This window comes from Leopardus geoffroyi, chromosome E1, assembly GCF_018350155.1.
Source record: "Leopardus geoffroyi isolate Oge1 chromosome E1, O.geoffroyi_Oge1_pat1.0, whole genome shotgun sequence".
Classification (NCBI taxonomy): Eukaryota; Metazoa; Chordata; class Mammalia; order Carnivora; family Felidae; genus Leopardus; species Leopardus geoffroyi.
Window position 1 is genome coordinate 52,081,465 of NC_059330.1, and position 22,959 is coordinate 52,104,423.

The 22,959-nt window shown below is 38.6% G+C and overlaps 1 long non-coding RNA gene across 1 annotated transcript in view; it reads right to left on the bottom strand.

The window, feature by feature from the left end:
• The window catches only part of LOC123603992, a 427,987-nt gene that overhangs the window by 255,241 nt on the left and 149,787 nt on the right, over nt 1-22,959 (bottom strand). The gene's annotated exons all lie outside the window — the stretch shown is intronic.

Consider the following 22,959-nt stretch of genomic DNA (forward strand, 5'->3'; position numbering starts at 1 on the left):
CTGTGTTATCCCGTAGGTTCTGGTTGTATGCCAATTACAAAGGTGGCAGAAAGGCCCAAACAACTCTTTGAAGTAATACATTCAGTCAAATACATACACACACAGTCATTGTAGCAGAAAACACCCCTCATTTTGTTTGTTTGTTTGTTTGTTCGTTTGCTTATGTTTGTTTAATCCTGGGACTGAATTTATGGGTAAGAGCCATCAGATAGACACAGTCTCATGCCATATTCCTCTTGCTCCTGGAACGGGTATGTTTCCCATTTGATTAGCTGATTTTCCCTCTGGAAGCAAAACAGCACATTCCTTTTAGTATCTTACTTTTTTTCTAATAATAGGACAGATGGCAGCCAAAAGGATTCCATAGACTCAGGTGGCTGCTTACCAAATGGATATATATATTGCCAAGTGAAAATATATATATTTCCACCTGCCTTCATAAACATTATCTCTTGGATCCTTGCAAGATCCATTATTAACCATGTTAATAATCCCAGCTGGAACATTGTTAAATCTTTCTAAATTCAATAGCATTTTCCTATTTCTTCCTGAAGGTACATAGACTATTAGCTTGTATTACAGTTATTTGTGGATGTAGCTATCTACCCTAATAGGCTGTAAATGCCTCAGGAGCAGGGGTTGGTTTTTTCAATCTCTGGAATCCCCTCAGCACCTGGTGCCACAAGAATGAGGGCAAGTATGCCCAATTAGCAAATAAACTGAGCTGACCTGCAAGGCCTACACAGTTGTCCACATTCTCATGTTCCGAAGTGCCCCATGTTTGGTTTAATGCTCCTCAGTCACCAATTTGAAATGTGTAATAATTTTGGAACAGGTGCACCTCCCCCGTTCTCATCTGGCACTGGGTCCCACAAATTATACAGCCAGTCCCACTAAGCTACATGGGTCTATGTAGTAAATAATATACTTTGCATGTACACACACACACTCATACATACACACATGGTTATCCCTTTGCCCCCAGATCTTGGGAGATAAACTCTAAGCCCTTGTCTAAAAAAGGGTGACTTTGTTTACCTGGGGGTGTTGGGCCATTCTGGTAGTCTCTGGTAACCATGTGATTTATGGTTTGCACCTTGGGCCACATGGTGTCAGCTCACCCTCAGCAGGGGCTGGAGACTAAGGTCAGTCATACTTTGTCTAAGTGACCAACCCTCAATAAAACTCTGGACACCAAGCTTCGGTGAGCTTCCACAGTTGGCAACATTCTGTGTGTATTGTCACACATTGTTTCTGGGAGAAATAAATATTGTCCAAATGACTCCACTGGATGAGGACAACAGGACGCTTATGCCTGGTTCCTCCTGGATCCTGCCTTATGCAGCTCTTCCCTTTACAGATTTTGATCTTTCCTTTCACTGTAATAAACCAAAATGAATATACTAGCTTTGTTGAGTTCAACGCGCCATTCTACAAATTACTGAATCTGAGACTACCCTCAGTTACTGGGGACTTCCCAAACTCACGAGGTGGTATTAAAGGGTTCCCATTTTCTCTGACTTACTAGTAGGTTTAGTTAACGGAGAACCCACACAAAAGACTGGACAACAACAACAACAACAAAAACAACAACAACAACAAACAGGAAGAAGCCCAAGGAATTCATAATCCTGATTCTCTCCCTGTGAGAGAGCATATTAAGCTGGCTGTGTTCCTGAAAGTCACAGGGCTTAATGCTCCTCACAAAGCATCTTTTTCTATATCACTCTCTCTCCTCCTGACTTCTGGGAATATTTCCTTAATCTTTTCTAGTAACAGCCCTTCCACTGCTAGCTCTGGATTCTTGTCTTGTGGGTCTCTTACATTCAGCCACACTTTTGTATAGCTGACCCTTAAATAACATGGGTTTGAACTGTGCTGGTCCATTTATATGAGAGTTTTTTCCAGTAAATACAGTACAGTTTTGTAAATGTATTTTCTCTTTCTTACGATTCCCTTAATAAGATTTTCTTTTTTCTAGCTTATTTTATTGAAGTAATACAGTATATAATATATATACCATATAAAATATGTGTTAATTGACTGTTTATGTTATCGGTAAGGCTTCCAATCAACGCTAGGCTATTAGCAGTTAAATTTGGGGGGACTCAAAAGTTATATGTGGATTTTTGACCATATGGGGTCAACTGTAATTAGTTCCTTTGTAAGTAATCCCCAATTTTCTTTTTCTAATTTGGGTGTGTCTTCTGTTTCTGGCAGGACCCTGACTGATACAAAATATAAGAACACAAAGTATGTGAAATTTTTGGAATTGCATTGTCTTAAATTTTGCAACAAAACCTGTAATACATTTGTAGTCAAGAAAAAACATACTATTTTGAAAAAAGTAATGACACATCTGGACAAGTAGCAATTGCACTGTCAGACATCTTAGTCCCTAAATTTAGCCCCCTCTTCATTTGACCGCCTCTCTAAGGATGATAATTCTCCTCTCCCTTGGTCCCTCTCCATCACCCATTGGTTGCTCCGGCCACTATATCTTCTCTCCTCAGGCTGTGAAAATCTCTTATAATTGCTGAGTGACTACTTGCAGTTTAATCCTGGAGTTTTTGTTTTATCTTACTTTTGGTCCCCGTATATATTGAGGGTGGTTTCTGTGGGGGGTGGGGGCAGGTTGATTCTATCCTCCCTCCAGTCTGGTTTTAACATTCCCTGTGCAGAATGGCGGAGTGGAGGACAGGACACTGGAAAGAAGCAAATATGACCAGAAAGGGGCAATTTAATCATTTCTTTTTAAACAAATTCCCCCAAGAGTAAGACTGTCATCTTCTCATTACTAAATGTGGTTTGTTTAGTTTTCTAAAAGAACATTTATCTTACTTTTAATAATTATTTGTAAAAGAAGTGAAGACACAAAAATAATGAAGATCATAGTTAGACACACTCGGTGTTCACTGACTGCTTTATGCTTAAACCAATTCCTGGGATTATCAGTGGGAAAAGACAGCTTGCACATATATAATATTTAGTGATACCTAGTTTCTCATAGAATTATAAGTTGATTAAATGCTTTGTGTAGTACTTTTCATAGGGGACTTATACCAGGGACTGGAGATGGCTAGAGATTAGTGTTCTGGATCAAATCTGGGATGGGTGGGGAGAAGGGAATTAAAACTTATTAAACATCTACATCATGCTTTGCATTACAATTCATCCTTTACAAATATCACCTTCCTTAAAAATATTGTGAGATAGGTATCATCTCCATTGTATAGACAGGTAATTTGCCTACATTTTATAGCTGGCAAGTCTGATCCAAGTCTTCATACATTTTATTATAGCAAACTGCTTCAATTAATAATCTTAAATTATCTAGTGAACATCCTTTGCTCAGATTTTCTTATCTCTCAACTTGCTTAGTAAATATATTTTGTTTAAATTTAAGCACAACAGATTATTTTGTTAAATGAACACATTTTGTTAGTTTATATTAAGGAGCAATAACATTACCCAGGAGAATCTTCAGATATGGGAAAAGTGGCTTATTCATAAAGGAAGCCAAAAGTATTAAGGTAAGAAAAAAGCCATCAAAGATCGGAGTTTTTGCTGTTCAAAGAAAGATCTGAGTAATCGACTTTCCAAGTATGGACTAGTCGCATTTTCAATGTTTAACACAGCCAAACTAACAATACAGCTATCATTTATCAGGTGTCTAACGTACTCTTCATCATAGCCCACAGTATAAGCTGTAAATGCTACTGGCACCCAAGCTGACCTTCTGTGGCCCTGAAATAGATTCCTAGGTTTAAAAAATATATAGGTGTGACTGTCTGGAAAAGTCCAGGTCCGGGTTCATGACACAGAACGGTATGAGCCACAGATTATGATTTCCTCACTTACCAGACCCAGTCTCTGTTAAGTCTGTTTCACTCAAGCAGTGTGCCTTTGGCCCTATGGGATAGTCAAAGATCATCTACCCGAGGGCTTTCGCCAAGACCAGGTTTCATTCTGATCCCCTCAATATCCTCTGGTTTGGCTGGGAGTGGTGGTAGTGGGGTGGGGGGGTTGTTCTCTCAGTTCCTCAGAAACACTGGGTTATTGGCCTACTGACTTCTGATTCAAACCACCAAAGATAGGCAAATGCCCAGTAGGAGATAAGACATTCACTCTGCAGGAAAATTGAATTAGTGAGTCTCTAGACTCTTAAGAGTCTGGACATAGTAAAGAAGAAGGAGTCTCAAGAGAAGCCTGCGTTGGCTGCTTCTGCAGCAATGGTACCTGGAGTTGGCTGGTAACGTAGAATCTCAAGCCTATGTCAGGCTTTGAATTTTAACAAGATTCCCAAGTGATCTGAATGCACATCAAAGTGTTTTTATGTCTTCCTCACTCTAATTTATTAAGCTAAAACGAGCATGCAGGAAGATGCACACATTTTAAGTGACTATTTCCACAAATGTACATCTGTACATCCGCCCCCCAGATGAATATATAAAACATGTCCATCATACCCAGAACATTTCCACATGCTACTTCTGAATCAAAAACATCTCTCTCCACCCCTCCTAGAAATGACAATTTTGCTGACTTCTATCATCATAGACTAATTTAGCCTCTTTTTGAATTTCATAAAAATAGAATACTTCACTATGAATTTTTGTTTTTTTCTGACTTCCCTTGATCAGTGTTTTTGAAATTCATTCATGTTATTGTGTGTGTCATTAGCTTGTCCTTAAAATCTGCTGTGTAGTGATTCATATAAATATACTACTCTTTTTATTGAATTATTCTGTTGATAGACTTTGGTATTTTCTAGTTTGGAGCTATTATGAAGAAAGTACTTTGTGAGCGTATGTGTGTGTGTGGACACATGTATTAATTTCTCTGAGAGAAGAAATATCTAGGAGTGAAACTGTGGTGTCATGGGTAGGTATGTGTTTAACTTTATTAGATATTACCACTGTGTTTTTCAATGTGGTTTACACTCCCACGAGTAACAAGGAGAATCTCGGTCACTCTCCCTCCTTGACAATAGTGAGTATTGTCAGCTGCTTAAATTTAGCCATGCTGGTGGGTGTGCAGCAGAATCTCTTTGTGGTTTTAGTTTGAATTTTCAGATGACTAATGATGTAATGCACCTTTTCATATACATGTTGGCTATCAGATATCCTTTTTTGAGAAGTGCCTACTTAAGTCTTTTCCCCTTATTTTAACTAAGTCATACATATATTTATTACTGACTTATAGAAGTTCATTAATATGCTGCACGTTCTTTGTCACACACACACGATAGGTAGCACCTAAGGCAGTTGCCAATGATCTCCACTTCTCCGCATTCACACTTTTATGTAATCCCCTTCTCTTGGGTGCTGGTAGGTAGGACTTGTGGCTTGTGTCTGATTAGTAGGAGGCAAAAATGATATGTCACTACTGAGTTTAGGTTACATAAGACGGTATTTTACATCTTGCTAGTAGATTCTTTATTGTCTTGTTGGCTGGCATACTTTTGATGAAGCAAGCTGCCACGCTGGAGAGGTCCACACTCAAGGAACTAAGGGAGGTCAGGGCCCTTAACCCAACTTCCCTGGAAGAACTCAATTCTGCCAATCACCATGTGAGTTTGGAAGAAAATCCCTTTCACGTCCAGCCTTCAGATGACATTCTGCTGTGGCTGAAATCTTGATTGCTGCATCGTGAGAGATTCTAAAACATTCAGCTGAGCCAAGCCCAAACTCCTGATGCACAGAAATCACGAGATTATTTTGTTTTAAGCTGCTGAATTTATCATAATTTATTACACACAAGTAGATGATATACATGAATCACAAATGTTTTCCCCAAGCTATGAATCACCATTTTGATGGTGGTATCTCAGTGTGGTTTTAATTCGCATTTCCCTAATGAGCCTTTTGGTCATTGGGTAGCCTCAGTGTGAAGTGTCTATTCAAATCTTTTGGCCATATTTTAAACTGGTTTGTTTATCTTTTATTATCATTGAGTTATTGTAGGAATTTTTAAAAATTCTGATTATAAGTTCTTTTTCAAATTCATATCATGAAAGCGTTTCCTTCAAACTATGGCTGGCATTTTTACTTTTGTAAAAGTGTCTTTTGGAAAACTGCAAAATAAAGTCTGGGAAATTTAAATAATCAAGAGTGAGCTTTTAGAGAACAGCTGGGAAGGCATATTTTAAATGAGAGACGATGGTGACTTGGAGACAATGCAGGCATTGTGAAGAAGCAATCAAATTCTTCAGATAGTTTGAAGGTAAAGTGTTCAGGATTTGGCTGTAGGGTAAGATTGGCTCCTACATTTTGGTTTTGGTAACTGAAGTTTCACATTTTCTCCTTTTGAACCACGCTGGTGACTTCCCTTTAAGAAAAAGCATTTCTCCCATGAGTTCAAGCCCCAAGTCGGGCTCTGTGCTGACAGCACGGAACCTGGAGCCTGCTTCAGATTGTGTCTCCTTCTCTCTCTGCTCCTCCCCTTGCTCACGCTCTGTCTCTGTGTCTGTCTCTCTCTTAAATGAATAAACATTGAAAAAAATGAGAAAAAGCATCGCTCACAGTCTCCACTACTCTCTATTTTAATCTAAGACAGTAAGGTCAAAGTCAGTTGTCATTCGTCATAATGTTCACATCATTTTCCCCCCTTTTACTTTATCTACCTCAGCCACTTAACACTGCCAGGCTGAATCCTAGAGCTCTTTGTTTTTACAACTCTGGGTACAAAAAAAAAAACAGTCTCCCAGATTTGGAGTCATGAGGCATATTCCTCAGCTTCAGCTATGTGTATTGTTGGGCAAACACATGACTTTCTGAGATTCAACTTTCCTCATCCATCAGGTTGCTATCTCACAAAATGAGGAAGAAATCTATCAATCATAAATCGATATGAAATAATGACTATCTAGCCTGTCTTTTCTGTATTTCAAAAATGTTTATGACTGCTATTCCTTTTTGTTCCCACTGAGTCAAAAACACTGTTACTTTTTTTGTTTTTGCAATACATTCCTACTTGATCTTTCTTTTTCCAGTTGCCCATCCACAAACTGACTGTGGTCACCACCACATATTCTATCTAATAAATCTTATTTGTCTTATGACTCTTGAATCTTAACTTGACTTCCTGTTTCCCATGAAACTTGAAGGAGCTCTGTTAATTTTCTCCTCCTTCATTGTGGACTGGGTTTCACTTGTGCCAACACATACTTTACTCCCACCTTCGATTTGGCTTTGCCTTGGTTCTTCCTCTCCATGGGGTGGCGCTTAGCTTGTATTTCTTTGCCACAAATCGGGTATCTTATTTTTAATAAATATTGCTTCTTTATGAAGTTTTCCTGCCATTTGCAATGACTTTCATCCCCCGGACTCTTAAGGGACTTACTTGTCTATATTCCTTTTACAGTTCCAAAAAATCTTTGTGGTACTTCTTAATGATTTCCCATTTCTCCAAATAAGGTGTCCTTTTAGGGCATAAGTCATACTTCCCTTTTCTCCACATCCTCACCAACATATGTTATCTCTTGTCTTTTCGATAATAGACATCTTAACAAGTATGAGGTAATATCTCATTATGGTTTTGATTTGCATTTCCCTGACGATTAGTAATATTGGAACCTTTCAATATACTTACTGGCAATTTGTTTGTATTCTTTTTTTTAAAGTTTATTTATTTATTTATTTTGAGAGAGACAGAAACAGTGTGAGTGGGGGGTGAGCAGAAAGAGTGGGAAAGAGAGAGAATCCCAAGCAGGCTCTGTGCTGCCAGCACAGAGCCCAACAGAGGGCTTGATCCCACAAACCGTGAGATCATGACCTGAGCCAAAACCAAGAGTCGGATGCTTCACCGACTGAGCCACCCGGGTGCCCCAATTTGTTTGTATTCTTTGGAAAAATTTCTATTTAGGTTCTTTTCCATTTTTAAATATGGTTATTTGTGTTTTTCACTGTTGAGTTCTAAGTCTACCTTATATATTTTGGGTATTTACTCCTTATTGGATATATGGTTTGCAAATATTTTCTCTCATTTCATAGATTGTCTTTTATCATTTTGTTGAGTATTTTATTTGCTGTGTGGAAACTTTTTAGTTTGATGTAGTCCTATCTGGTTATTTTCACTTTTGTTGCCTTTGTTTTGCTGACAGATCCAAACTCATTGCCAAGACCAAAGGAGCTTACCCTCCATGTTTTCTTATAGGAATTGTAGGGTTTCAGGTCTTAAACTGAAGTCTTCAATCCATTCTGAGTTGATTTTTGTGTGTGGTATAAGATAGGCGTCCGATTTCATTCTTTTGCATGTAGATATCTAGTTTTACCAACACCACTTATTGAATAGAACATCCATTCCTATAAGGTATTCTTGACACCTCTGTCATAAATTAGTTGACCAAAAAAAAAAAAAAAAAATTAGTTGACCCTGTATGTGTGAGTTTATTTCTGGGCTCACTATTCTGTATCAGTGATCTATGTGTCTGTTCTCTGTTCATGCCAATACCAATCTGTTTTACTGTAGCTTTGTAATATAGTGTGAAATCAGAAACTATGATCTGTCTAGCTTTGCATTTCATACTCAAGACTGCTTTAGTTATCTGGGGTCTCTCATGGTTCCATCCAAATTTTAGGATTTTTTTTTTCTAGTTCTGTGATAGTGCCATTGGAATTGTGACAGGGATTACAATCTATAGGTCATTCAATCTATAGGTCATTTAAAATAGTATGGGTATTTTAACATATGAATTTTTCCAATCCATGAACATGAGCTATCTTCCTATTTATTTGTATCTTCTTCAATTTCTTTCATCAATGTGTTATAATTTTCAGTGTAGAGATCTTTCATCTCCTACATTAAATTTATTCCTAATTATTTCATTCTTTTTGATGCTATTATAAGTGGGATTCTTTCCTTTTTTTTTTTTTGTTAGAGTTCATTGTTAGTTTGCTTTCTCCTTTAAGATGAGACAGAATGATCACAATCACAGCCAACATCAATTGTATATTTAAATGTTAAAGATTTATTTTATGCTTTAAAAAAAAGCAAAAAAACCATAATAGTCTTCAAGTGTTTCATAGCTATTAGCACTGCTGTTGCATCTAGTTGGATTAATATCAAAATTGAAATGTATTCAGATGTGGTCCACACAAAACATCTTTTGTTTTTTTTCTAGGAAGCACCTTATGCATTTCAATTATATCCTGGTGTACTGATGGATTATTTCAAAATATTATGTTGTCCAATCACTGTGAAGTAACCATACACTAAATATCATGAGAACAAAAGGACTGCGGAAACCAGTTCCAGTAAATTAAGATCCACCTTAGGTGTCATTCCTATGAGCAACCTTCATTTGAACTTGACTAAGATGATTATGAAACTTTGTTCAATTTAGGCCCAAGTCGTATGCATTTCACTAATAATGAAGCAACAAATTTTATTTTTTAAATTTTTTTTTTCAACGTTTATTTATTATTTTTCTTGGGACAGAGAGAGACAGAGCATGAACGGGGGAGGGGCAGAGAGAGAGGGAGACACAGAATTGGAAACAGGCTCCAGGCTCTGAGCCATCAGCCCAGAGCCTGACGCGGGGCTCGAACTCATGGACCGCGAGATCGTGACCTGGCTGAAGTCGGACGCTCAACCGACTGCGCCACCTAGGCGCCCCTGTTTTTTAAAAAGTACATATTTTTTCTCATATCAACATAATTTATTAAATAAACCAAAGAAAGAATATGTCCATTTTAATTCTTGCAACTTACTGGATATGTTGTTTTTGACAAGGAAAACCCCTTTACTTAAAACCGAACTTGATATAACATTGGAATAAAGCATTTGAGAGGGTCACTTAGGCTTCAAACCTGAAGCAGGAAAAAAACAAAACAAAACAAAAACAACAAAAAAAACAGAGTTTTGCTGATGTGTGCCTTATAATTTTGTAGAGAAAGAATTCCCCACATGGCACCGTAAAAGAGCGTAAAGGAGTTAAAATGCTCTGAACATTCAGAAAGAGAAATGAATGTATTAGGAAAACTGGGCTTATTGTCTCTTAAATATTACCATTTTCTCAGAAATATGTGGAAGCATAATGTTATCAATTTTAAAATGCAACCAATGGCAATGTGGATATATCACTGTCATCTTTGAGATGTTTTGCAAATATTTCTCTCCTTGACCAAGCCACAAATTCAATTTGTGCTCAGTTAAATCCTCATAAAACAGTGTCTTTGACAAATGATTGTTTTTTTCCTTCTCAACCCAGAGAAATGCCAGACTGGGCTATTTTCACTTTTGGTGGGAAATGTTCCATTTAGACTGATGCACAATTACGTGGCAAATATCCTGATGTTCTTTTCTTGTCATATGGCTGAACTGTACAGAGTTGTCAAAGCCACTTGATAATTATAATAAAAATAGCTAGCTTACTCTGTTTCAAGCACAAGTTACTTGCATTATTCGCTTATTTGCTATACCGATGCCAAGTTAGGTATTATTGGTATAGCCATTTTACTTATAGGAAAACTGAGACTAATGAAGGCTAAACAATTTGCCTATAATCACCAAGTGGCAGACTCATTTTCACTATCTTTTATCATTCTTTGTTCATACTGAACAATAAGACCTTGACCCATCCATTTAAAAATATTGAAAACATTGTTCAATATCTTTTTGGATTACTAAAAAAAGCAAGTGTCTCTAGTATCTAGGAAGATTTTCCTATGAACCATATAGATTTTTTAAGAAACACAAATTACATAGGGGAATTTGAAAGGTGTTAGATATTTAAATATATTAAAATAGCAAAAATAGACTATCTAAAAAATATTTTGTGGATACATACATACATACATACATACATACATACATAGCCAGAAAGGACTCCGAGACTATTATGTAAAATCCTAGGCAATCCCTAAGTGGTGAAGTTCTAAAGTTAAAATGCCTATGAAACTTCTCATAGGCAACTAAAACAACTTTGAAGAGAACTGGCCCCAACTTGTTACCAGGTAATAGAAATGAATCCTGAATGAACCCAATTGGTTGGTGAACAGGCATAGTCCAAGACTAAACGAGGTGTCAAGAGGATGGGTGGGCAGAAGCTGTCTTGACCCACTGACCTATTTATTTACTTTTTTCATAATTCATACCCTATATACCAACTACCCTAGCTAGCCTCTTTGTTGATCCCAAAAATCCAGGAATGATCTGTGGGACAATTTTTGGTATCACCTGGATTGATTACTACTATCTCCATACCTATGCTTCTTACTTTAAAGCATTTTGAGGGATGCCTGGGTGGCTCAGTCGGTTGAGCATCTGACTCTTGATTTCAGCTCAGGTCATGATCTCACAGTTCGTGGGTTCAAGCCCCACGTCAGGTCCGTGCTGACAGTGCAAAGCCAGCTTAAGATTTTCTCTCTCATTCTCTCTCTTCCCTACCCCTGCTCTCTCTCTCAAATAAATTAAATTCTTTAAAAATAAATAAATACATACACACATACATACATACATACATAAAACACTTTGAAAGCCTTCCCCAACCCCACTTTACCTCATACCACTTTTTTTTTAGTTGGTTTGTTTGGTTTGGTGTTTGGTTTTTTGTTTTTACCCTTGTAACAAGGAAATTAGAATTTAACGACTTGAGACCACAGTTTGAAAGACTGCCATTCTTGGTTTAGAATAGGGGTCAATAAACTTTCTCTATAAAGGTCCAGATAAAAAATGTTTTCAGCTCTGAGGGCCATATAGTCTTTGTCACAACTACTCATCTCTGCCATCATTGTGCAAAACCAGCCGTAGAAAATTCATAAATAAATGAGTGTGGTGATGTTCTAATAAAACTTTATTTATAAATACAGGTTTTGGGCGCACCTGGGTGGCTTAGTCAGTTGAGCATCTAACTCTTGATTTCGGTTCAGGTCATGATCTCACAGTCCTGGGACAGAGTCCCAGATGGGGCTCCGCACTGGGCACGGAGCCTGCTTAAGATTCCCAATCTCATTCTCTCTCTCTCTCTCTCTCTCTCTCTCTCCCCTCCCCCCACCAAAGAAAAAAAATAATAAAAGAAGCAAGAAGTAAGTAAAATACAGGTGGTGGGCCAGATTTGGCCCTCGAGCACAAAGTTTGCCATCCCCTGGTTTGCAATGAAGTACCACACGATTCTGGTGCTGAGTTCTTTCTGGAACCTTTACCCCTCCTTAATTTATCAAGCCAGGGAATGGAGAATGAGGATCCCACAGACCAGGTCCTCACTGTAGCTGCAGAGCTGGCCTAACCTACGTCTTGTTTGAGTACTGCATCCTTGGGTAGTTTTGCCCAACAGTACTAGGGGATCAGATGTCAATACTATTTGTTGTATTCCCTCTGAATATATTTTTTAAATTGTGGAAAACCGTATTATCCCCAGCTAATAACTGCTGATGTCATGAAAAACAACGAGCGCAATATTTTCCTTAACAGAGACTGATTTTGGTCATTTTGGGGGGGTGGGGGCTGAGGGCGGGGGAGGGGGGTGTTGTCTTAACTACACGGAGTGGCCAGGCAGTGTCAGACTTCACACATAGGTTTGTTTGCACAACAAGACTGTGGCTACTTGGTTTATGTGTTTAATGGGTGGGTATACTCTGCCACACGGTGTGAATTTTTAAAAATTAAAGGCTTGCACTTGGTAGTTTCAGAAGGTTTGTGTCATGGAAAGAGGGAATGAAAGACTCAAATAGTAAACATCTCCATCTGTTAAATAGGCCCTTCTTGGCACAGCATTTGAACATGGCCTTCTTGAACAGAGCTGATGATGCGAGCTTCTCTGTGCCTAAGTGAGCAAATGGTAAAAGATGGAAACGATGCACGCAAAGGTCTGTCCACAACGTGCAGTGAGGGCGAGAGTTGTTCGGGGGAGGGTTCTTGGCACAGCGATAGAACTAAGCTTTTAGTCCAGCTCCCGTTTCTAATCCTAAATCAAACCACTACACTCAGTCTCTCACTTTAATAAGCACTAAATCCACATGCTAGGTTTCAAAAGAAAGAAAAAACCTACTTTAACTATTAAAACTTCCCTGAAACCTACTCATGGGAACAGAGAACATATGGTGTTGTAATTTTTTTTTTTTTTAAGCAAGACATCTGTACTATTCAAGAAATAGCTAAAATCTGTCGGACTCCAGAAACTTTTATAAGCTGAAACTCCAAAATAGATAAATTACTTTTATTAGATTCAGCCATGGACAATTCATGAAGAAAATTCTAGCTGGAAAACAACTTTTCAAAAGAGGAACTTCGGTAAAGTGTAAGTTTACATCTTGATTTCAAACGGCAAATGTTAAGAAAACTCATTTTCATGTATGTGTGATGGAGTGCAGCTACAAAAATCCTGTGCATAAGTAACGGGAAGTGATAGTGAACAGACCCTATACATTTTTGAGCACCTACTATGGACCAGGCATCACGCAGGGCACTTGGAATGTGGTGCTACACAAAATAGCACAATGCCAGCCAGCAGACTTAAGAGCTTCAATCTTAAAACAGACATTAAACGTGATTAACTCACTGACTGCAGTGGAGTCTGGGAAAGCTTATTTAAGAGTTTGGTTTTTGCCTGAAGACTGGATAAGTGTTAGTCAACACAATGGCTGGCGGGGTTGTCTTCTAGGCGGCTGGAAGAAATGAGGAGAAGAAATAAGACCTGTTTGAGGACAGCAACGCATATCAGCAAAGCTGGAGCAGGGAAGATGAAGGAAACAAAACACATAATTCTGAGAGAGGAGGACAGGACAGGTACTAGAGAGGTGTGAATGACACAATACGGACTTAAAATTTCATCTGCATTATCCTTTTCTTTCTCCCTTCAGAAATGGATTTCCCCAAAGCAATGTGGATATAAACTCATTTCCAGAGAGAAACGCACCATGCAGTGGGTTCTAACACTTGGATGCAATGCTTACAAAATTTACATCGCGGTTTTTCTGTTCTGTAGAAATAAGCAGGATCAATTGGGAAGCAGTTGTGTTAGAGTAGATGCTAGGAGAAACAGCAACTATGCCAAGAGAGGAATAAGTGTCAAGTGCACAGAGGAAACTTACAGATTTTTCAGGTTTTTCAGAGCAATGGGCTCCTTTTTAACCCGAGAAGAACTATAAATACTTTCCAATGAAAACAAAATCAACTAAGTGCAACAGAATAAGTCACTCTACTGGAGGAAAAAATCTGCTATAAAAAAAAATCTATATAACACGGTTAATTGTTTTGGAACACAGGGAAAAAAATGACTAATGTTGATTTCTATTTTTTTTTCTTGCAAACTATTGTCCAGTTTTGTGCATCTTTACGGTAACAATCATTCCTTTATTTTCTGTATGTTTTCATTTAATGTTACTTTCCATATTTCAAAAGATTCTACATCATCATTTATAATGACTGCAAATACTCCATCTCTAAGTAATCAATTGTGACAATTCTGATTATGTGTCAGTGTTGTATGATTGAGAAAGTTGGTTAAAAAGGAAAAGGTTTTCCGCACTAGGGTTTGATGTATGTTCAAATCACTAAATTTAAGTAAAAAGAAATGAATCATTCTAATGAAATTGTTGGAACTGTGCATGGCCCTTTCACCTGTAAAAGTTGGCAATACCAACATGAATGGAATAAATTTCAGGAATCTGAATCTCTGCTAAAACCACTTGTTATTTAAATACTACTAAGTATTTTTAATAGAAATAATTTCTTTTTTAAAGTTTATTTATTTTGAGAGAGACAGAGACAGCACAAGTGGGGAAGGGGCAGAGAGAGAGAGAGAGAGAGAGAGAGAGAGAGAGAGAGAATCCCAAGCAGGTTCTCAGTGCAGAGCCTGATGCAGGGCTCAAACCTACGAAGCCATGAGATGACCTGAACTGAAACCAAGACCCAGACCCTTGACCAACTAAGACACCCAGGCGCCCTAAGAATGTTGTTTTTTTTTTTTTTAAATCAGTTTTAGGTCCACAACAAAATTGAAAGGAAAGTATAAAGTTTCCATATACTCCCTCTGCCTCTAACATATACCCTCCTTCACTATAAACATCCCATATGACACTGATACATTTGTTATAATCAGTAAACCTACACTGACACATCACTGTCACCCAAACCCCATAGTTTACATTAGGGTTCGCTCTTGGTCTTGTACATTCTGTGGGTTTTGACAAATGTTTCATGATATGTGTCCACCATTATACTATCGTATAGAATAGTCTCACTGCACTGAAGATCCTCTGTGCCCTGACTACTCATCCCTCCCTCCCACTAACCCCTGGCAACCATCAATCTTACTGTCTTACTGTCTCCATAGTTTCACCTTTTCCAAAAAGCTATATAGTTAGAATTAGAGAGTATGTAGTCTTTTCAGACTGGCTTCTTTCACTTGGTGATATGTACTTATATTTCCACAATGTCTTTTCATGACTTGATAGCTCATTTATTTTTAACACTGAATAATATTCCATTGTCTGGATGTTCCACAGCTTACTTATGCATTCGTCTACTGAAGGATATCTTGCTTGCTTCCCAGTTTTGGAAATTACACATAAGGCTGCTATAAGTATCCATGTTGAGGTTTTTGTATGCACATATGTTTTCAACTCATTTGGGTAAATATCACAGTACAATTGCTGGGTCATATGGTAAGACTATGTGTAGTTTTGTAAGAAACCACCAACTGTCTTCCCAAGTAGCTGTACCATTTTGCATTCCCACCAGCAGTGAATGAGAGCTGTCATTTTTCCACATCCTCATCAGCATTGGGGGCTGTAAGTGTTTTGGATTTTCACTATTTTAATTTAAGGTGTGTAGCACTACTGATTATTATTTCAAATCAAACAAACAGGGGCGCCTGGGTGGTTCAGTGGGTTAACCGTCCAACTTCAGCTCAGGTCATGACCTTGCAATTCGTGACTTTGAGCCCCGCGTCAGGCTCTGTGCTGACAGTTCAGAGCTTGGAGCCTGCCTCGGATTCTGTGTCTCCCTCTCTCTCTCTTTCTCTTTCTCTCTCTGCCCCTCCCCCACTCATGCTGTCTCTGTCTCTTTCTCTCAAGAATAAACATTAAAAAAAAATTAAAACAAACAAAAGAAGTCCTGCTTCAGCAAAGACTTGTTATCATTTTGCCAAGTTTCTTTCTCCATAATGTTTGTTGGTTTTCACTAAGAATGCCAAAAGTATTAATGATGCAGTGGGACTCCATTTTTATCACCCAGAAGCAAAGACTCTATCAGATCACGGAGTTACTTCTTTTTTACTTTTTTTTAATCTAATATTTTTATCAGAACTATTGATAAAAATAGGGATAGGGGCGCCTGGGTGGCGCAGTCGGTTAGGCGTCCGACTTCAGCCAGGTCACGATCTTGCGGTCCGTGAGTTCGAGCCCCGCGTCGGGCTCTGGGCTGATGGCTCAGAGCCTGGAGCCTGTTTCCCATTCTGTGTCTCCCTCTCTCTCTGCTCCTCCCCCGTTCATGCTCTGTCTCTCTCTGTCCCAAAAATAAATAAACGTTGAAAAAAAAATTAAAAAAAAAATAGGGATAAAGAACATATAAAACTTACAACCTGCTCAGGGCACACTGTGATCTCTCCTGGTCCCTCCTCCTCCCCAGTCCCTCATCTTCCTCCCCCGACCTTCACCCCCTTCCCTCTCTCCCTCCCTTTTTCTTAACCTCTTCAGGCCACTCCCATCATAATTTTGCTTCTACTACTCCAATGAAACTAACTACTCTTTTCAAGATCACCAATAATTTCTTGCCAAATTCAGAAACCAATCATCTGGCTCCTTCTTACTAGACTCTGGGCAGCTTCCACAAACCACACTTTGCTACAACTCCATTCATTCCACCCAACACACCTTCTCATTCTGTGTCCAAGGGCTCAGCTATAGAAAAGCTACTCTTCACTGCATATGCTTTTTTCCCTAAGTAATCTCATCCAATCCCATGGATTTAAAGTCTTCTATCTGTTGGTGAGTTCAAAATATATAGCTCCAGTCCTGAACCCTCCTTGAACTCCAGACTCATAAATCCAACTCTAAAGCTTAAAATACACAGAACAGAATAATTCATTCATAAATACTCCTTTTTCACCCCTTCCCCCCCCCCCCCACACACACACACCCTGGATGCAATATTCTGCAGTTTCATGCTTCTCAGAGAATAGCAGTTCTTTCTGTTCACTGGCTTGGGCCTAAAGTTCAAAGTCTACCTTCATTTCTCACTACCCCCAACAGCCAAATCAATCATAAGTTCTTGCAGCTCCGTCTTCCAAACATCCTAAACCCTTTTGCTCATCAACAACTTTCTTCCAAGCGGCCACTGTGTCTCACCTGGACTGCTACTATTCTCATTCCTTCCTCTCTTATTCCAATGCAGATCATTCTTCACACAGTGGCTGGAGTCATGTGATATGATATAAGAAATGGACTTTCTTTTCCCCAGTTTTCCTGAAACACCAATATCAGATACCAAAGTAAGTCTCAGGCAAATCCTCACACGTGGTGCTTCAAAATAAATCCTCAATAACTTTTTCTAATGACCTTGAAGCTCTCTCACCCCTTCTGAACAAGAAAGAATCAAACAGAAAGAAGATTTAGGAAGATGCTGGGTAAAGGGATGTCTTGGCCTCCTGTCCAATAGAGCTGCCTGGAGAACAAGAATCTTTCATCAGGAAGGGTTTGGATATGTACTTCTGGATGTTCAGGGGCCTAGCAAGAACGTTTAGTGGTCGAGAGGAATAGAGATTTAAATACTGGGTCAAAGGAAATAAGGAAACATGGGCCCACCACAGTAGCACATGAGAGGACGTTTCTATTTTAATGTTTTGAGCCCAGGGAACACCAAGCCACCCAGCCCAGTCTCATCCACCTGCAACAGCTGAGTGGAAGCCTGTGGTGGGCTAGGAGAGAAGTCAGTTATACCCTCTTTCCAATGCAGGTACGTTTCCCATAGAGTGGCAGCCTGACTGGGAGAGAAGAAAGAGATAAACACTAAATCAAATTCAGGATTTGGATTGTTACACAAGGCTGGACATTCTCCTGAAGTTGAAACTCCGTTTGCAATTTCAAGTCATTACAGAATAGTGTATTATGAAAGAGTGAACAGAAATGTTGCAGGTCTACCAGAATTTTCATCCAGGACCACGGCAAGGTAATTCTTACTGAATGCATTTTAAGAGACAGTGGGAATAACATATAAAGGCATTTGACTTCGTTACCAGTCACATTTGTACAAAAAACCAGTGATGTGGTCTACTAAATATATAAATCAGATAATATCTCTCTTCTATAATTCCCTCTGATGCCCTCCACTGTATTTAGAATAAGATCTAAATTCCTTCCATTGCATTTAGAATAAAATCCAAGTAAGATCTATCTCGTAGCCTTCAAGGTTCTACCCAGTCTGGCCTCTGTTAAACACTCACAACTCCTCCCCACCCATTTCCTCCTTGCTAACTATTCCAGACACACTGGTCTTTTCTCCGTTGTTAGAACATATAAAGCTTACTCTTTCCTCAAGGACTTTCCCTTTGCTGTTCCTTGCTTGACCCTGGAATTTCCTTCCTTTAGATGTTTGCAAATATGAACCTTCATTTCTTTTAGGTCTGCTAAAATATCACTCTTTCAAAGACTTCTCCCTAAATTACGTTATCTGATTATGACTTCTCCACCATTCTCCCATTAGTGAATGACCTTTCATCGGTTGTCTTCATACACTGTCTCTCCCCGCTCCCTGCACCAACATTTCATTTCTACAGTTCTACAAAGAAGAAATCAAAGGAACAGATAGTCAAAAATTTCATCATCAAAATCACGATGAAGAGCATGAGATAGATAAGGACCTCACTTACGTTAGAAGAGTAAGCTTTTTTAGTTACAAATGATTAACACTTTGACAATTTAGGAAATTTTATTTTCATTGTCAGAAGATATATATCACATAAAATGTACTACTTATCCGGTTTTAAGTGGACGGGTCCGTGGCATTTAGCACATTCACACTGTTGTGCCATCATGTCCACCATTCATCTCCGGGACTTTTTCATCTTCCCCAACAGAAAGTCTGTGTACATTAACCACTAACTCCCCGTTTTCCTTCCCTCCAGCTCCTGCTAACCACCATTCTAATTTCTGTTTCTATGAATTTGACCCTGGGTACCTCGTGTAAGTGGAATCACATAATATTTGGCCTTTTATGCCTGGCTTATTTCGCTTAGCATAATGTCTTCAAGGTTCATTCATGCTGTAGCACAGGTCAGAATTGCATTCCGCTGTAAAGCTGAATAATGCTACACTGTATGTATATACCACATTTTGTTTATCTACTCATCTGCTGATGGACATTTAGGTCATTTCCACTTTTTGGCTCTTGTGAGCAAAGCGACCATGAACGTGGGTGTACAAATATCTGTCTGAGTCTCTGTTACCAATTCTATTTTGTATTTATCTAGGAATTGCCAGATCATATGGTAATTTCTTTTTGAGGAGCTGCCATACTGTTTTACACAGTGGCACACTGACTTTTAACCACACGATAGTAATTACAAATGGGTGTGGCTTATCTTCTCTGTGTCAGATCCTCTACTTTAGGTGCCTTACCTGTAATGTCACATGCGATTCTCATATGATACAGTTTTTTATATATTTTTTTAATCCTCAATTTGCAAATGAAGAGAGTTGCCCAAATGGATACATCAGTAAGTTGCAAAGCCTGGACATGAGTTGAGGTCAGTTATGAAGACTTATAATTCGTTTAAGTAGGTAGCATTATAACATAGCACATTGTACTCTCTAGAACCTGAAGAAACCCTTAGAAATCATGAAAGATGAAGCCCAAAGAAACAGATACATGTTTTGCCTATAGGAAAGAAAATTATTAAGTTTTTGCTTTCTTACATGGTAGATTATTCTAGGTTCAAATCTGTTAGCACCTAAGACTTTTCTAATTGAAGGTCACCTTCTGAACTTCCTTCTGATTTAGATGGTCATGGGAAAGGCAGACAAATAACTGTTTCTTAGAAGAACTGCGGGTGAGCCAGGATGTGGACACATGTCATGAAGAGGGATGAAAAAGCCAAACAACTACCCTGACCAGGTAACCACTGATGAGATTACCTATTTCTCTAAATGCAACCAAAATAAACTAACTCTCCAATAGGTATATGGGACAAATAGAGATCATCTCCTATTAACCTGGACAAAGCATTCTTCCACATTCTAAACCAGGATTATTGCATCAAGTTATACTGAGACTCAGACAATATGCCAGTAATAAGCGGCCCAAAGAGGAAATCCCAGTTTATATGACTCACTGTTTTGAACAAATATTAACGTTGGCGAGCCAACTTTTCTCTTTGTATCACTTTTCCAGATTACCAAAAAGTTATATAATACTTCAAAGTAGCCAATACAGGCAAAATAAACTAGATAAACTATGTGGGTTACTCATTTCATTACCAACAGCCTCAGTCAACTCACTTAGTATTTCTCTGAAACCTAAAAGAAGTAAAAAACCATTTTCCATGCAGACCAGTCTTACTCTGAGAATACTGAATTCAGCAGGGATCTAGATGGCAACTCTTCATATCAACCAGTTTAAAACCAGCTCAGCCCGAGCATAATGGAGTCTCACAGAAAACACCTTTTGCAACTGTCAAAGAGCCCTTTCTTCAGAAGCTTTTACCTAGGCTGGCCTATGATATGTTCACAAATCCTCAGCAATGACAAATGTAAATAATATAAATTTCTCTGCTGAGATAGGCAAATTCACTCCCCACCCCCCACCCCCCGGGAATTACAAAATAATAATGACAACATTATTCAGAAAATTCATGCCCACGTGCAAAATGATAATCCAACTGACCTTAAATGACAGGATTAGATTTATTAGATGAGATGAGCTATAAAGTAAGTCCTTCATAGACCTAAATCTTAGAATTCTTCATGTCCATGAAAGCCAAATTTACATTCTATGTCCATGCTATCACATAAAAATGAGCAAACTGCTCCTTCTTATTCCAATCTAGGTATAAGGTTTGCAGAAATCTTCCTATGTGAGGTAGGTGATGACTTTGAGGGGATACATTGAAGAAGCTCATGGATAGGGGCACTGACTGATTTGTCCCGTAGGATTTAGTGACTGCACATCGCTAAGATTTTCATCCTTATTATTATTTGCCAAAGGTTATTCAGAAAGTTCAGGAGGTCATCACATGTTGGAAGCATATGTCATGTTTGCAGAATCCTGCAGTGACTGTGGCATGAGAGGTAAGCATGTGTGGCCACACAAAGTGGCAGAACAGAAACTTGTAGGGGAGAGTGAAGAGAACAGGTTAAGGAACACTGAATGAGGAAGAGCAGAAAAGAAACAGGATTCGGTGCTCAGAACATACACGTGAATGAGAAACTCTAAGGACACAAGAGCCAAAGTGATGAGAAAACAGATGTGTATGCGTATGTGCATATGATAATATAAAGAGCAATGTCTATTTCTGTATGTTACCATATGTGTGTGTATGCATACTAATTCCAGGTAGAACCGCTCAATACAGATATTCTGGAAGACGTAATTTCGAAAATGAAGTCAATACCGGGAAGAGGAAATAGGAAAGCAGAGAGGAACAGAAAGAAAGATTAGCTAGGTCATAGTTTGACCCCGCTTAGTCAATTATGGACCCCTTAACCTAGATTTCTCTTCCTAGACTATTGATTTAGCTTTGATTCTGAACCCTCTTGGATGCCACTTGCTTTAGAAACAGAAAAAAATAAAAAAAAGTCCATTGATTTTTCTCATGGTCAGTCTGTTCCTAAGGCCCTTACAGCTAATCAGTTACCACCTCCCCCTACTTATCTTATCAGGGCTTTCTAATTTCCTCCATTAAGAGATGTCTGACTCTGTAGTGCTGAAATCTCACAGTCTGGGTACATAAGGAGATTAAACTGAGTCACTGACTCCCCTTGATCTTCTCTACTTCCCCTTATTGAAGGCGTGTCTCTGTTTACCATGCAAGATAAGGGAGTGCAGACAAGGCAGGAATAGGATCTTAGAAGATGCAAAGGATTGAGATATTTGTGTTGTGTATACAGTAGGTGACAAGAAAATTCCACATGGGGAAACTATCAAGGGTTCTTCAACTATAGTTCATTATACTCCTCTTATGAAAGCCCAGAGCTCTGATGATGTCTGAGGGTGTAACCAGATTCCAGCCTTTTCAAAGAGTAGTGATTAGCTGAAGTGTTTCTGACAGCTAAATAAATATTTTCTAAATAAAAAAAAATATACTGTATGTTTTAAATGGAATATCAGAACCATTTTTAGAAATGAGGATTGCTACTCTGGGATTCCCCAGCTGCCAGGCTCTGTTCTAAGTAGAAACTGCTATTTTCTGACTGTCGCCAGCTGGAAGCTCCCCTGTGCCAGTGAAATGGCATTTTGGTTAAGCCTTACAGGGTCTAGAGCTTCAGGAAGCAGTGCCTGTCTGAATAAGTAATGCAAACTTCAGAAAAGTCCGTTTCAAAAGCTTTACGAATATATGGGTATAATCCCAGATTTAAGACCTAGTAATGAGGAATAACTGGAAAGACACACACACGCACAGAGAAAGAGAGTCTCAGAGAGTTCCAGACAAAGAAAGAAACCCTTATCATGCAGTAACTAATCCGGATAATGGTGGGTGACGTGAAAACCAAAGAAATCAATGCGGCAGACTAGAGTGTCCTCTTGCAAGGTTAAAAAGAAAAAGGGATTATTAAAAAGTAGGAGAAGTGAGATATATAATCAAGGACAACTAGAAAAATTTACAACACTGTGAAAGGTATTTAAAGACCAGAATGACCTGAGAATGTATATTACACATACGGTTACGGTTGCATTAAAATTATACATAAATGGAGTAAAATCTTCAGGTAGTATGAAAGTTATTCTTTATCCAGAGAAGCAATCATTTAGTGTCTTCTGTATTTTTCCAGAAATTTTCGATATGCATACAAAAATAACGTA